Source organism: Hypanus sabinus, chromosome 20 (genome assembly GCF_030144855.1).
Source record: "Hypanus sabinus isolate sHypSab1 chromosome 20, sHypSab1.hap1, whole genome shotgun sequence".
Lineage (NCBI taxonomy): Eukaryota > Metazoa > Chordata > Chondrichthyes > Myliobatiformes > Dasyatidae > Hypanus > Hypanus sabinus.
Window position 1 is genome coordinate 49765830 of NC_082725.1, and position 14384 is coordinate 49780213.

Genomic DNA, 14384 nt, shown 5'->3' on the forward strand with positions numbered 1-14384 from the left:
ACAGGTCCTCTCCAAACTAAAAAACGCTCAAATGGTGGATGCCCTTTGCGTACAACTGAACACATGGGAGACTGGTGGGATGGATGGAGGTGGACTTGTCAGCTGCTTCAGACATTTTCTGCTGGGTGGAAACAAGGCATTTCTGTGTGTTTTCGCTCCCCTTCCAAGCTGCATCATTTGGGGATGGTTGAACAGAGCTAGAAGGCCCAATCACACTTGCTGAGTCAGCGAGACCGGCTGGCGACTATTCGCCCTGTTTGCTCGCTCTCCCATCACAGTTGTTTCTATGATCTTCTTCCACTTGTTTTATTCACTTCTGACTTGGTAACAGTTCAGTTTATGAAACGTTCTTAGGAAGAGAAAGCTGTCATAATCTGGTGACTGTGGTCCTCAGAACTGAACAGAATACAGCAGCCAAAGATTAACCCATTATAAATACTTGTAAGTATATTCATACAGTTCTTGACTGTGTATTGCAAATCAATGCATTTTTTTCGATATTAATTCAATGGATGTAGGCCTCGCAGGCTGAGACAGCATTTAATTTCTCACCCGTTAATTGCCCTTGAGAAGGTGGTGGTGAGTTGTCTTCATGAATCACTGCAGCCCTTGAGGTGTGGGCATGCCCCCAATGCTGTTAAGGAGAGAGATTCATGATTTTGCCCCAGTGACAGTGAAGGAGCAGCAATCTATTTCCAAGTCAGGGTGGTGAGTGGTTTGCTTGTGGCCCTCATGTGCTTTTGAATGCTCCTAGATGCTGGAGGTTGAGCAGGGGCTATCTCTGGAGGCATTGTGAGGTTCATCCTGTAGATCGTGCAAACTTCTGCTACTGTGTGTTGGTTGTGGAGTGAGTGGAAGATTGTGGATGGGATTCCTACCAGGCAGGTACTATGTCAACTATAGTGCCAAGCCTCCCCAGTGTTGTTAAAACTCCACTCATCTAGACAAGAGGAGAGCATGCCACCACTCTCCTGACCTGTCTGTGCCTTGTAGGTGGTGGACAGGCTTTAGGAATTTAGAAGGTGGGGTAGTCAATTGTGTATATTACTACACCAGTTCAGTTCCAGCCAATGGTAGCCCCTAGGATATTGATATCAAGAGCTGAAAGTTGGACTTTCTCTTGCTGGGTTATTGTCATTGTCTGGTCCTTCTGTTACCTGACCCCCATTGTCCAGGTCTTGCTGCATTTGGTCGTGGACTGCTTCATTATCTCAGAAATCATGGAGGCTGCTGAACAATGAACAATCATCAGCAAGCACTTCTGCTTCTGATCTTGCAGTTGAACAAAGATCACGGATGAAGTGGCTGAAGGTAGTTGTGGCTGGGATATCACATGAATTTCTGCAGAACTGTCCCGTGGCACTGATGATTAACTTTCAGTCACCATGATCATCTTCCTCTGTGCTTGAAATGATTCCCACCAGCGGAGGTTTTCTCCCTGATTTTCACTGGGTCCTAGCCAGGGCTCTTTAATGCCATACCCAATCAAATGCTGCCTTGATGCCAAAGACAATTCCTCTCACTTCATCTCTGGAGTTCAGCTCCTCCTCCATGTTTGAAACAAGGCTGTAATGAGCTCTGGAGCTGAGTGGCTTTGCCAAAACCCAAACAGAGCTTCTGTGAACAGGCTGTTGCTAAGTGAATGTTGCTTGAGAGCACTCTCAGTAATCCCTCTTGTCACTCTGCAGATCGAAGTAAATTTATTATCAAAGTATATATATGTCACCATAAACAACCCTGAGATTCATTTTCTTGCAGAGTCACAGTAAATACAAGAAACACAAGACACCCCATGCAACAGGATGGACAACAACCGATCTGCAAAAAAAATCATGCCAGTATAAAAAAGAAAGTAACAATAAATAAATTAGCAATGAAGATCAAGGACATAAAATGAAGAGTCTTTGACAGTTGGTAATGCAAACAGAGCCGTGATGGGGTGAGTGAACTTGTTCCCTCTGATGGTGAGGGGTAATACTGTTCCTGAACCTGGTGCTGCGGATCCTGAGACTCCTGTACATTCTTCACGATGGCAGCAGCAAGTTGAGAGCATGGCCCGGATGGTGGGAGCCCTTGATGATGGATGCTGTTTTCCTGCAAACATCCATCTAGATGGTGTAATAGACTGGGTTGTATCTGCTACTTTTTGTAGTCTTTTCCATACAAGGCCATTGGTGTTCCATACAAGGCTGTTGTGCTACCAGTCAATGAACTTTTCATGACGCACCTATAGAAGTTTGTCAAAGTTTAGATGACAAGCTGAATCCTCGCAAACTTTTAAAAAGTAGAGGCACTGCCATGCTTTCTTCATAATTGTACTTACATGCTGACACTTTCCATCTCTGATCCCCTAATGAGGACTAGCTCATGGACTTCTGGTTTCCTTCTCCTGTAACCAGTAATCATCTCCTTGGTCTTACTTGCATTAAGTGAGAGGCTCTGTCCCCTAATTCTAGTCTCACCTATCAGTGGAAACAACTTTCCTCCCTCTATCTTATCTATCTCTTTCATAATTTTGTGTGTTTCTATAAGATCTCCTCTCATTATTCTGAATTCCAGTGAGTACAGTCATAGGCAACTCAATCTCTCCTCATAGTCTAACACCCCTCATCTCTGGCAACAACCTGGTGAACCTCCTCTGCACTGCCTCAAAATCCAGTATATCCTTCTTCAAGTAAGGAGACCAGAACTGCACACAGTACTCCAGGTGCGGCCTCACTAGTACCCTGTGCAGTTGCAGAATAACCTCCCTGCTCTTAAATTCAATCCCTCTAGCAATGAAGGCCAACATTCCATTTGTCTTCTCGATAGCCTGCTGCACCTGCAAACCAACCTTTTGTGATTCATGCATGAGCTCTCCCGAGTCGCTCTTCCATCCGTCCCTCCAAAGTGGTTGACCTCAAATTTATAAACATTGTATTCCATCTGTCAGACCCTTGCCCACTCACTTAACCTATCTGTATCCCTCTGCAGACTCTTCGAATCTTCTGCACAATTTGCTTTTCCACTCAATTTAGTATCATCAGCAAACTTAGATACATTACACTCAGTCCCCTCTTTCAGATCGTTAACGCATATTGCAAACAATTGAGGGCCCAGCACCGACTCCTGTGGCATACTGCTCACTACTGATTGCCAACCAGATTGACCCATGTATCCCAAATCTGTTTTCTATTAGTTAACCAATCCTCTATCCATGCTAATACATGACCTCCAGCTCTATGCATCCTCATCTTATGGATAAGTTTTTTATGAGGCACCATATTGAATGCCTTTTCGAAATCCAAAGAAATAATGTCTATCTGTTCCCCTCTATCCATTGTGCTCGTTATATCCTCAAAGATCTATAGTAAGTTTGTCAAGCAGAACCTACCTTTGCTGAATTCATGCTACGTCTGCCTGATGGACCCATTTCTTTCCAGATGCTTCACTATTTCTTCTTTAGTGATAGCTTCAAGCATTTTCTTAACTACAGATGTTAAACTAGCTGGCCTATAGTTGCCTGCCTTTTGCCTAAATCCTTTTTTGAACAGTGGTGTGACATTCGCCATCTTCCAATTTGCCAGGGCCAGAGAATTTTGGTAAATTATCACCAAAGCCTCTACTATAACATCCACCATTTTTCTCAGTACCCTGGGATGTATTCCTTCAGGACCAGGGGACTTATTTACCATCAGGCCCACAAGTTTGCTCTGCACTACCTCTTTAGTGATAGTTATTGTATTGTATCCTCACCTCCATAATGTCTCTCTTTAGCATGTTAGACATGTCTTCCATTGTGACCAACACCAAATAGTCATTCAAAGCCTCTGCCATTTCCTCATTACCCAATATCAAATTACCCAATATCATTACCCTTTTGTCCTTCAAGGGACCTATGTTCACTTTAGCCACCTTTTCCACTTTATATAATTATAAAAACTTTTACTTTCTGTTTTTATATTTTGTGCTAGTTTATTTTCATAATGTATCTTCCCTTTCTTTATTGGTCCCTTTGTGGTTCTTTGTTCCTTTATAAAGTTTTCCCAGTCTTCCAGTTTTCCACTACTCTTGGCGACTTTGTAAACATGAGCTTTCAGTTTAATGCCTTCTTTTATTTCTTTGGTTATCCAGGGCTGGTTGTCCCCACCCTTACTGTCTTGCTTTTAACTGGAATATACTTTTGTTAAGCACTGTGAAAAATCTCTTTGTAAGTCTTCCACTGTTCCCCAACCATATAATTTGTGTTCCCAGTCTACACTAGCCAAATCCTCCCTCATCCAATTGTAGTCTCCATTGTTTTGGCATAATACACTGGGTTTCTATCGAACTATTGCACACTCATTTTGGTGATATGTTTTTGTGCCAATTGAGTGATCTGGTGATTTGCTGTCCCCAAGAGGGTTCCGTAAGGCTTTGAACAAAGTGAGGCCAATAAGCTTACAGATGGGGCACGAGCCCATGATCAGCTCCGTTTTCAGCCGGTTCCGCTGATTAAAGTGCCAAAGAAGATTGAGGCGTGCAAATAGCACGTGGGCGTTCAGCACTGTCTACCAGCCTCTTGCCTGCTGCTGTTGTATGAAGGTGCTTGTGTGTGACTGTCTCTCTCTCTCCCTGCCTCTTGCTCGTTGCTCCTGAAGGAAGGTCCCTGTGCTTGAATGGTTTCTCTGCCTTTATGCTGTTGGAGGTGCTGGATTTCTTGGTCTTGGACAGGGTTGAATCGACCTGGTTTGTGGATTGGACTCTGTAGTTCATGTTATGATGTGTTTTTGGTTTCTCGACATTCCTCTTTTTTTGTTGTTATTTTGGGCAATTTTGATTGGAGGGAGGCCTGAACTGAAGTGAACTGAATATGCCTGGACTTTTTCAATTTTGTATTTTATATTTGGAGTTTTTCACTCATATTTTTGCAGGGGTTTGCACAATTTGTATTTTGATAATAAATGTACTTTGGATCTTTGAAACCCCTGCCCATAACAAAGCCCAGTTAATATCTGGTTAATAGAGCACAGCATTAAAGGGAGGGATCTGTTTTGTTTATAAGCCAATGTCAGAAACGGATTAATAAAAAAGGACGTACTTCTCTGATAGAAAGGAAGCACTTCTCTGATTAATAAATGATCACAAACAAAATAATGTCTTCAAAATAGAGTGTTTATTGACAGTTGCCAAGATTTCTCATTTGAAAAACATCTCACAAATCTGAATAAACTCTTCTTGGGCTTCTAGCCGGATATAGTATTCGACATTTTGGTGACAAATTCTGCCATTTTCTTCAAGGTGATGCCTGGGCATGTTAGTCCGGTGGTATTTATACCCCCATAGTCGTTCCTCCTGAATGGTTAGTTTTCATCCAATCAGATTTCTGCTCTCCAACCTTGTTTACAATTAAATTCCAGTTTTTACTTAGAGTGAGACCTTCGTCTTTGTTAAAATCCTTTTTCTCTAGTTTTATTTCTTTGGCTTCCTCTACCAGATAGTCCCAGAAACCATTGGGGCAGCACAGTAGTTTAGTGCCGTTAAAGTAGCGCTCTGCTACTGCAGATTTCTCCAAGTAACCCAAACTGACTCACCTCTAGGGGTTCCTTGATGCGGGTTTCCATCTGGCTAATATGTGCTACTTCATATTCGCAGAGAGTCCTGTAAATGGCAGGTGACCTGAGTTCCAGGTCACCTTTGACCCACATAAGCTGTAATTTGAGTTCCCTTGTGGGTTTGTCAATGATATTAATCCAGTATTTCTTCAGGATCCTGGCGATCCTTCCAGAAACCATGGAAACATAGGGAAGACAGGTGGTAGTAACGGGTTCCTCCTCATTGTTTGGTTTCCTGGTTTTTCTGTCAGTCCTTTTAAGGGCCTGATTGAATTCCTTCACCTTGTAGCCGTTCTGTAGGAATGTCATGCCTAATCGTCTTGTTTCCTTGGGTAGACTCTCCAGGTCTGTATTAGTTTTCACATGGTTAATCAAAGTAGAAAGAATTGCTCTATGTTGGGAGGCATGATGGTGTCTTTACTGTTGAGGTGTAAGTCCGTGTGAGTGGGTTTCTGATAGACGCCATATCCAAAGCTACTGTCCAGTTTCCATTGTATTAAAATGTCCAGGAATGGAAGGCCACCATTCTTCTCCATCTCTATTGTAAATTGAATGTTTGGATGTATACTGGTCATGGAACTGTGGGAGAGCCAGGAGCCCATGGGGCCACACTACGAAGGTGTCATTCACACATCTGAAGAAGCATTCTGAAGGGCCGTAAGGGTGATGAACTCAGAGCCCTCTCCTCAAAGTCCTCCTTGTAGAAATTAGTAATAGCCAGTGACAAGGGCGACCCTACAGCCATTTGTTCGTAGTAGTTCCCCTTACAGAGGAAGTATGTCGATGTAAGGGTGTGTTCAAAAAGGTCAATGGTACCCACATCAAACCTTGACCACAGGAGGATCAAGCTGACCTTAATGGGAACTCTTGTGAACAGGGACACCACATCCAAACTGACCAATATGTCCTCCAGGTTCAGCTGGATGTTGGTTATCGTTTTAACAAAGTCAGCCAAATTCGTGATTTGATGCTCTCAGCCCCCAACAGTGGGAGACAGCATGGTCGTTAAAGGCGTAGCAAGGTATTAGGCTGGAAAATCTCTCACACTGACGATAGGCCTCCTTATGTATCTTAGGGAACCCATAAAGTCCTGATGACACCAGCACCTGAGGCAGCAGTGTCTTGCATATGTCTGCTGGTAGTTTGATTTCTTCAGTAAAGCAGAGGCCATCCTGACAGTTGAAATTGTGGGATCCTGCTGTAGAACTGTAGGCAGGATCGTCTGGAATCTGATGGACTTTCTTGTGGTATTCCTCAGAGGACCTCAAGACTTCAAAGTGCACAAAACAGTGCAGGTATTTATTTGTAATGCCTGCACTGTTCTGTGCATTTTATGCAGTCCAGGGTAGGTCTGTAGTCTAGTGTAGTTTTTTTTCTGTGTCATTTTTACGTAGTTCAATGTAGTTTTTGAACTGTTTCATGTAGCACAATGGTCCGGAAAAACATTGTCTTGTTTTTACTGTGTACCGTACAAACAGTTATGGTCAAAATGACAATAAAAGTGACTTGACTTGACTTGACTTGACCATTGCATTTCCTTTGTCCACTGAAAAAATCATGATGGATGGATTTTGCTGTAGTGGGTTTAGACGAATGTCTCACTTTAAGAACTGGAATTCAATTGTAAACAAGGTGGGAGAGCAGAAACCTGATTGGTTGTGGACTATCCAATCAGGAGGAATGGACCACGGGTGTATAAATACCACCATGGCCAGGTATCGTCCCTGAAGAAGATGGCAGAATATGTCATTGAAACGTCAGTTATAATCGATACCTGTACCCATCTGGAAGCCTGAGAAGGACTTATTTGTCATATACACCAGGAAAGCATTAGACCCTTTTTCGTCTCAAAAATATTCTGCATATAATTTCAGTGATTACATCTTACCATTGATATTAGATTAATAGATAAAACGTGATGCTATTTCAGCTCAGATTAGTAGGTTAAATAGGTAGGTTGCCAGGTGTTCTGTGCATTACCTCTAAATAAATAAGTAAACAATTATAAAGAATGCTGTACTGAAACCAAAACTAACTGGTATGAAGTTGACTCTACCCAACTCAATGGTTGGGAAATGTTTCAGCTGCAAATTACTGGTTAGGGCTGAGAAATGTCTTAAAGCTTACATGACATCAAAATGGTTATTTATATTCATATATATGATCTTAAGCTTCATTTCACTTATTGAAAGTAATAATTTATTTAATTATTTCCTTGATGATTTATTTAATTAAGCACGTGGCAAGGATGTCTTGTGTTAAAGGTGCTTTATATATTTACATTGTAGTTCCAGGATCACAACATGAGACCATTAGTAATAGCCCCTTGTCTGAGTCAGTTATTGTGGATTACAGTCCCATCTCAGGAGAAGTGAGACCAAATGTTTATAGTTAAGACATAACACTTGTCAGACACAGCACCTTTAGGTAAACTGACTTCTGTCCTATTGGATGCTGGAAGAGGATCCAAGAGCAATATTCAGAAGAAAAGCAGGGGGAATCCTTGTTCCTTCTCTGCAGATGTCACCATCAAAACATGCCAGCTTTTGCATAATTAGAGTGATTACTTAGCCACAGTGAGTGAAGTACTGTCCTGTTGGAAGTCTGAACAGAAGAGCAGACACTCCTTTACTTAGCCATCTATAACTGACATACAGTGTGGAACAGGCTCTGCTGGCACAATGAGCTGTGCTGCCCAGCAACCCACCTACTTAACAATAGCATGGGTGGTGAGGTGGAGACACGGTGGTACCAAAGGAGGTGTAAGGCACTCCTTCCCTCCGCTAGTCTGCAGGTAACCCTTGGGTAAGGTGTAGCATTTGCCTAGCCCCCAGTATCAGGGTCACATGAAGCCATGGGAGCAGGTGGTGCATATCTCAAGTTCTGGTTATGGGACCACTGACACCAGGCAGACTATCTCTGACGGCTGGGGTCACCCGTCTTGTAAAGGCACTGCCCAGAAGAAGGCAATAGCAAAGCACTTCTCCAGAGAAACTTGCCAAGGACAATCAAGATCATGGAAAAACCACGATCACCTATGTCATACAACATGGCACATAACGAATGAGCTAATCACAGGACACTTTATAATCATCAATTAATCTACTAACGGGGACTGTGGGAGGAATCCCACACAGTTCACGAGGAGAATATGCAATCTACCTACAGGCGGTGCTGCAATTGATCTCCAATGTCCTGGGCTGTAATAGTGATGCATTAACCACTACACTATCGTGCTGCCTTTTTGATATTCACAAGGAGTTGGGTATTGGCTACCCTCACTTTCCAATCAAAATGGAAGATGAATTGCACAGTAAGGGACAATAATTGACATGTATGGGGATAGAGGTACATAACTTGGAGAGACAATAAGAAACTTACTCCCTTAGCAGAGGTGATTACAGCAAGATGACACTGGCTCATGGAAAGAGGCAGGAGATATAGAGGTGATCCAAGGAAAAAGCTTTGATGCACCATCAATAACTCACTCTGAGACGTGAAGGCGAAATATCAGCTTTTATTGACTGGAAGAAGGAACCAGCAGTGAGTGACCACCATACTACATCCTGGAGACAGAGAGGCCGGGCTCAGGCCTTGATCGCCTTTATACAGGGGTCTGTGGGAGGAGCCACAGGAGCAGTCAGCAGGGGGCGTGTCCAGACAGGTATATGTAGTTCACCACATTCACCCCCCCTTTGTTTTAAAAGAGAGTCTCAACGGGGCGGAGTTTCTTACAAGTATATTTACAGGTTAAGTCTATCAGGTGGTGGAATCTGTCGCAGCGATCTACGTAGCACCGGCTGCGATTGCACAGGTGCCGGTGGTGATTGCACCGGAGACGGAGGTTGTGCTGGTTCCAGCCTAACTGGAGGTGTCCGCCCACTAGGCATCAGTGATCCCTCACGCATGTGCCTGGTATATATGCGTATGAAACGCCCGGTATATGTGTGTCGTGAGGAGTCTGTGTAGGGCCTGGTGTGCGCGGTGTCACCTCGAGTACAGGGTTCATAGTTACCGGAGAGTGTTCAGGGTAGTGGTTTGCTGCTCCTGTGGGTGCCAGGTCGCAGACAGAGACCGTGTCCTCCCGCCCATCAGGTAAGACCACGTAGGCATACAGGAGGTTCGCATGTAGAAGGTGAACCCTCTTGACCAGCGGGGAGTATTTAGTACTCCTCGCATGTTTCCAGAGCAGCACTGGCCCCGGGGACGTCAGCCAAACTGGCAGAGTGGTCCCAGTGACAGACTTCCTGGGAAAAGAGAATAGGCGTTCGTGAGGGGTGGCATTGGTGGACATATACAACAGAGAGCGGATAGAGTGGTGTGCCTCAGGGAGGACCTCCTGCCATCGAGAGACCGGCAACCCTTTTGACTTAAGGGCTAAAAGTGTGGCATTCTCCCTCTCCACCTGTCCATTTCCCCGGGGATTATAACTCATGGTCCGACTAGTAGCAATGCCCCTAGCTAGCAGGTACCAGCGCAGCTCGTCACTCATAAAGGAAGACCCTCTATCACTGTGGATATAGCAGGGATATCCGAACAGAGTGAACAGCTGGCGCAGGGCTTTTATGACGGTTGTGGTAGTGGTGTCGGGGCAGGGAATGGCAAAGGGGAACCGCAAGTACTCGTCAATAACATTGAGAAAATAGACATTGTGGTCGGTGGAGGGAAGGGGGCCCTTAAAGTCAACACTCAGTCGCTCAAAAGGGCGGGTGGCCTTGATAAGTTGCGCTGTTTCAGGACGGTAGAAGTGCGGTTTGCACTCAGGGCAGACTTGGTAGTCCCTGGTCATCGTCCTGATGTCCTCCAGGGAGTACGGCAGGTTCCGGGCTTTCACGAAATGGTAAAATCGAGTGACCCCCGCATGGCAAAGATATGCATGAAGGGCGTATAGCTGGTTGAGCTGTGCGCTAGCACACGTTTCCCAGGATAGGGCATCAGGGGGCTCATTGAGCCTTCCAGACCGGTACAGGATATCATAGTTGTAGGTGGAGAGTTCTATTCTCCACTGCAAAATCTTATCATTTTTGATTTTGCCCCGCTGTTGGTTGTTGAACATGAACGCAACCAAGCGCTGGTCGGTCAGCAAGGTGAACCTTTTGCTGGCGAGATAGTGCCTCCAGTGCCAAATAGCTTCCACTATAGCCTGGGCTTCTTTCTCCACCGCGGAGTGCTGAATTTCAGGGCCTTGAAGGGTATGAGAAAAATCGGAGGCGGCACTCTCTACTTGGAAGGGAATGGTCTCGTCCACCGCATGCACCGTTGCTTTGGCAATGTCCCCTTTAATGCAGCTGAAGGCCGCGAAGGCCTCAACAGAGAGGGGAAAAGTGGTAGACTTGACCAGGGGGCGGGCCTTGTCTGCGTAATGGGGGACCCATTGGGCGTAATAGGAAAAAAAAACCAGGCACCGTCTGAGGGCTTTCAGAGTGGTTGGAAGAGAGAGTTCTAGCAGGGGGCGCATACGGTCGGGATCAGGGCCAATGACCCCATTTTCCACAACATACCCAAGGATAGCGAGTCGGGTGGTTCCGAACACACACTTGTCCCTGTTATAAGTAAGGTTCGGAGCTTCAGCCACTTGGAGAAATCATTGGAGGTTGGCGTTGTGATCTGACCAGTCGCGACCACAGATGGTGATGTTATCCAGATAGGGAAATGTGGCCTGCAGTTGGTACTGGTTCACCATCCGGTCCATTTCCCTCTGGAAAACAGAGACACCATTCGTGACACTGAAGGGGACGTGCAGGAAGTGATAGAGCCTGCCGCCCGCCTCGAAGGCGGTGTAGGGGCGATCCTCTGGGTGGATGGGGAGCTGGTGATAAGCGGATTTCAGATCTATTGTCGAGTACACCTTGTACTGAGCAATCTGGTTGACCATATCCGCGATGCGGGGTAGGGGATACGCGTCAAGCTGCGTGAACCTATTGATGGTTTGACTATAGTCCACCACCATCCTATCTTTCTGCCCAGTCCAAACAACAACCACCTGGGCCCTTCAAGGGCTTGAGCTTGGCTCAATGATCCCCTCCCTGAGCAGCCGCTGCACCTCCGACTGAATGAAGGCCCTGTCCCCCACGCTGTACCGCCTGCTTTTAGTTGCCACAGGTTTACAGTCGGGGGTCAGGTTGGCAAACAGCAGTGGGGGAGGGACCTTGAGGGTGGAGAGACTGCAAGTGGTGTTGGTAGCACAGGTAGCAGGGTATATGGCGAAGTCCCACCAAACTGAGGATTCCTGACAGTGAGTGGTGGGAGGGGCCCATCATATACCATAGTCACACTTTCGAGATGGCTCTGGAAGTCCAGCCCCTATAGCACAGGTGCGCACAGATTAGGCATGACCAGTAGCGCAAAGTTCCGATATTCTGTGCCCTGCACCACCAATGTCGCTACACAACCCACCCGGATGTCAGTGGAATATGACCCAGAAGCCAAAGTGATCCTCTGACTTACCGGCCGTGTCACGAGTCCGCAGCGTTGCACTGTGTCCGGGTCAATAAAACTCTCAGTGCTGCCTGTGTCAAACAGGCAGCTAGTCCTGTGCCCCTCCACCAGGATGTCCATCATTGACCTTGCAAGCTGGTGTGGGGTGCTTTGGTCGAGGGTTACGGTGGCCAGAGTTGAGCCGTCTTGGTGCCCGGTAAATACTGGCGGGTCGGGGGCGGGGCATGCTGACGCCAACAAAGATGGCCGCCCACATCCGGGCATGCAAGATGGTGGCCCCCATGTCTCACCCACAGCGCTGCACACTGCTCGTAGTTTAGACGTACAGACCTTAGCGAAATGGCCTCGCTTTCCGCAGCTGGAGCGTTTTCGGGGATGCTTTACGACTCCGCAGAAATAACACAGCTTGGGCTTTCGCCTGGCTGCCGCCATGGTCGGGTTCGGGGAGTTCGTGGAATCGCGACTGGCAGCGGTGTTGACGAATTCGCTCATGGGAACCGGCAGGGAATCGCGCGACTGGACAGCGTCAGCGTTGTGCAGAGCAGCTTCCAGCATGTCGGCTGTCTCGATCGCCGAGCGTAAGGTAAGATTGGCTTTTTCCAGCAACCTCTGATGCACGTACACTGACCTCAGTCCTGTAACGAAGGCGTCTCTTACCAGGAGCTCCGCATGCTGTTCTGCCGTGAGCGTTTTGCAGTCACAAGTTCGGACGAGTGTCTGTAGGGCTCAGAGAAACTCAGCGCTTAATTCTCCAGGCCGCTGTTGTCGCGCAGCTAAGCGATGTCTTGCATAGACGGTGTTCACCGGCCGCAGGTACTGTCTTTTGAGGGCGTCCAGTGCCCCTTCGTAGGTCGACAGGTCCCTGATAAATGAATAAATTTTTGGGGTGACCCTCGAGAGGAGAATTCTGTACATAACGGCAGGGTCAGTCACACGAACCTCCTCCAAGTATGATTGGAAGCATGCAAGCCAGAGTTCAAAGGCGAGAGCTGCTTCAACGTCTTGGGGGTCCAAATCCAACCTTTCCGGACGTAAAACGCTTTCCATGTTTTAAAACTTCCAGTCAATAAAATTGATGCACCATCAATAACTCACTCTGAGACGTAAAGGCGAGATATCGGCTTTTATTGACTGGAAGAAGGAACAAACAGTGAGTGACCACCATACTACATCCTGGAGACTGAGAGACCGGGCTCAGGCCTTGATGGACTTTATACAGGGGTCAGTGGGAGGAGCCACGGTCAGTGGGAGGAGCCACAGGAGCAGTCAGCAGGGGGCGTGTCCAGACAGGTATATGTAGTTCACCACAAGCTTATAACTAAATGATGGCATGTAAATTCTGGAACATAAAAATTGAATCAATGGCATAGACAGGTGCTCTCACATTGTCTAAGTAGTTAGATTAACTCTTGGAACATTGAGGCGAACATTGAGCTAAGGACTGGTAAAAGATATCAGTGTAAATAAATACTTGATGATTAGCATAACCTTGAGCCAAGAACCTGTTTCCATCCTGTATGACTTTGTAAGGCATTAAAGAGATAGTTATGTTCCATTTCAGAGATGACAACAAATCATTTCCTATTTCAATTTCCAAAATATGCCTATTTTGCATATTTCAATTATGTGCACAGAAAATGGAAGCAAATTGGCAACAAAAGAAAATAAAACAGTACTATTTAGATCATGAGCACATTGTTTTTAAAAATATTAATTCATGCATTGTCGATGCCACTGGGAAGAATTGCCCATGAATGTCTCCAGTTGTCCTGGAAATGAAGAAGGCAAGTGTCAACCACATTGATGTGTTTGGAGTCACCATCAGGTTAGACCACGTATGTTCAGCACATTTCCTTCCATTCAGGACTTTTGAAACATAGAATTGAATGTTTGAATAAAATGTCAACTGCTGATATTGGTAGTCAAATGTATACTAAAGTGCGGGATTTGGAATTGAATTCTTGAGCTTATGGTGCAGAAGGAAGCAGTGTATCTCCTTACTGCTTCACTCATTCCTCGTGAGTGTGATCCAAAATAAATGCATCAGTGCCATTTTCTTTACGTATGCCTTGACCCGAATTCTCTTTTGCATCTAATTTGCCAATGTTATATTATGAGCAGCTAAGTAAATTAGATCTATGTTTAGAAGGAGTGATCTTAGGAAACATGCAAGATCAAGTCAAGTCAAGTTTATTGTCATTTCAACCATAATTTACTGGTACAGTACACTGTAAAAATGAAACAACGTTCCTCCAGGCGCTACATGAAACACAAAACTACACCAGACTATGTGAGACAGCACAAGGCTACATTAGACTATGTAAAGCAACATAAAAACTGCACAGGACTACATAAAGTGCACAAAACAGTGCA